Below are 3,081 nucleotides of genomic sequence, written 5' to 3' on the forward strand. Positions count from 1 at the left end.
ACTTTTCATTGTTTCCCTGTGAAGACGTCTTTACTTACCCATGCTAGTTATAAGTATTTAAGACTTTAAAATACTTGTTTTTGATTAGAGCATGACATCTACATCAAAATGGCGCCGTTGTCGGGGAATCAACGTGTAAAGTGCTAGTTTAGCTTAGTTTTTAATTTTTGTTTTTTATTATTTCTTCATTGATTTTACACGGGGTTTTAGTATTTTTGTCTGTGCAGATAACTCGATAAGTTGATGCATACGTGATATTCCTGTGAGAAAGAGCCGCTTCAGTTTGATCCCGAAATCAAGAAAACAGCAAGACGAAATCGAGCAGCTCAGAAACCCATACTAAACTGAATATCTGAAGTCATAACACCAAAAGAAGAAACCATGAGTACCCGAAACAGAAGAGACCCAAATGTTTACCAACCAAATAACCAAGAACAACCAGTTCCACAAAACCAAAACGTTAACCGTGACAGAAGCCGCAATCTGTTCAATTAAGGAGATGTCAACCGTTACCCCAAGAGGCAGTTTAACATGGATGGCAACTTGTCAATCATATCTGCCCCAGTAAACCGTCAAAGACACGCTGACTTGAGAGAGGAAAGACCCGAGATTAATCGTTCTCGTGCACGGGTGGAAAATTGGTAGATAGGGGACGATTTTGGTTTCTATTATGAGGATGAGGATGAGCTTAGAGATGAACAGGGGAGTCGATATCAGCAACAAGATCTCCGTGATGACCAAGAAATTAGACAAAATCATCCAGAAAATCAGAGAGATCGAGCACCAAGACGGCCACCAAACCATGAAAAGCTGTACTATGATTTTGATGATGAAGTCCCAAAGGAATTTGTTCCACCACCAGTCAGGGGAGTTCAAATCCACTTCATCCCACAAGTGGCTACGAGTCCTCTACCGATCATGATTTCGGTCAGACGTCGAAGGACTTTTTCAGTGAGGCAGAACAGTTTAACAGGGTTACATGCGTTTCATGGAAAGGCTACAGAAGAACCATACCTACACTTGAGTGATTTCAACTCGATATGTGCACTCATCTCAAGTCAAGGTTTTACTGCAGAAGAAGTGAAGATGGTGGTCTACCAGTTCAGTTTGAAAGATGCAATGAAATAGTGGTTTTTATCGTTGCCATCAGCTAGTATCTTCACTTGGGGGGACTTGGCGCAACAATTTTTAGATATGTATTATACACCACAGAGAACCACCGAGGCTCGCAATGACATTCGAAATTTTCAGCAAATCACCGACGAAACCTTTTATGAAGCATTCCAAAGGTTTAAACGATTGCTGAGAACTTGTCCGCATCATGGAATCGCCTTATGGGAATTGATAAAGGCATTCCACGATAGTCTCTCAAATGATGATGTTCGTGATCTCCAAGCCACCACGAATGGATCTTTTCTTGCAAACGATGAGAATGTGGATTGGGGGCATTTGGAGAGACATGCAAATAATTCAAAGAGGCAAGCACAGTCAAACAGGATGGCAAAAAGAGCGGTAGTAAAAGAAGTAGAAAGTCATGGGTCATATGAGAGAATGCATAGGCTGGAAAAGAAGACTGATAGGTTGTTGGTTGTAGTTGTATAAGGAGCGGGGAATTCGGGAAAATATATTCGGTATGTGAAGGTTTAGGTGAGCTAGGGCACGAGGTTGCGAGTTGTGGGGTTATGCAGGATGAAGACTCTAAGGAAGAGGAGGTCAACTATGTGCAGGGTGAAAGGAAGCACAACAATATAAGTTCAAATACTTATCATTCGGGCCTCGGGAATCATCCCAACTTCAGTTATGGAAATCCGAACACGCGACAGAACCCGAATTTTCAGGGTAGTTCTCTAAAGACAGGTAATCAATCGAACCAGAAACAGTACGGGAATAGTTCGGGCAGTGGTCAGAGTGGGTACAATCAAAGAGACTCTGGGGTTATAACAAGGGTTATCAAAAGAGTTATCAGCAAGTGCAAGGAAATTCCTCGGGTAACAAAGAAGAGTCTATGAAAGATGTTATGGATATTTTGAAGGAGATGAAGAGAGATCAAGAAGCTCAAACCAAGGCTCTAAATCAAATGAAGGCAGATCAAGAGACTCAGAATAAGGCGTTGAATCGGAGGTTGGAGCTTCAAGAGAAGGCAAATGCTGCAAGAGAACAGTTGAGTCAACTGGCAGAACAAATGGCGAGCCTAAAGCGAAATCCATCCAAATTACTGAGTGACACCTTGAAGAATCCTTGCCATCAGTATAACAGTTCTTCAAGTGGAAAGAACACCCACATTAAGCAGGTAAGTACCCTTAGGAATAGTAAGGTTTATGATAACGGGGTAAATCCACCATCAACCTTCGTTGAAGGAGTGGTGGAAGACTTGGGGAAAATGGGAAAATGGGAATAGTGATGATGAGGTGGAAACTACACCAATAAATACACCAAAAAATCTATTAATAAAAATTTAAATGAATCGGTAAAGGAAAAAGAAACACCGACCACCAAGGAGACGGGTCCCACGGGTAAAACCGTTCCATTTCCTCGGGCATTGGTGGATCCCGCAACATCATTACTGAAAAAGAAGGGCCCACAACAGGAGGATATGTAGGATGTATTTAAACAAGTAAAAATTTATTTACCCCTCATTGATGCTATTAAACAAGTCTCCGCATATGCTAATTATTTGAAGGACTTGTGTACTAAAAAACGAACTCATAAAATGACTAAACATTTTGATTTAACAACTAATGTGAGTTCGGTTTTGACGGGAATCCTCCCTCCCAAGTTACAAGATCCGGGCACGCAAATAATACCCATTCAAGTGGGAGATTTTAAAATGACGAGGGTGTTATTGGATCTTGGAGCTGGGGTGAGTACTTTACCCCTCATTGATGCTATTAAAAAAGTCCCCGCATATGCTAATTATTTTAAGGACTTGTGTACTAAAAAACGAACTCATAAAATGCCTAAACATATTGATTTAACAACTAATATGAGTTCGTTTTTGACGGGAATCGTCCCTCCCAAGTTACAAGATCCGGGCATGCCAATAATACCCATTCAAGTGGGCGATTTTAAAATGACGACGGC

General features: G+C 41.2%; 1 non-coding gene across 1 annotated transcript; it reads right to left on the reverse strand.

The window, feature by feature from the left end:
- Positions 1-1,222: 1,222 nt before the first annotated feature.
- On the reverse strand, positions 1,223-1,328 carry LOC143599901 (small nucleolar RNA R71). The gene has a single exon (XR_013147378.1). It is a non-coding gene; the product is annotated as a small nucleolar RNA R71 (small nucleolar RNA).
- Positions 1,329-3,081: the final 1,753 nt, after the last annotated feature.

This window comes from Bidens hawaiensis, unplaced genomic scaffold (assembly GCF_021521415.1).
Source record: "Bidens hawaiensis isolate Kalapana, Puna unplaced genomic scaffold, B.hawaiensis_p1.1 tig00001920_1, whole genome shotgun sequence".
In the NCBI taxonomy this organism is placed as follows: Eukaryota; Viridiplantae; Streptophyta; class Magnoliopsida; order Asterales; family Asteraceae; genus Bidens; species Bidens hawaiensis.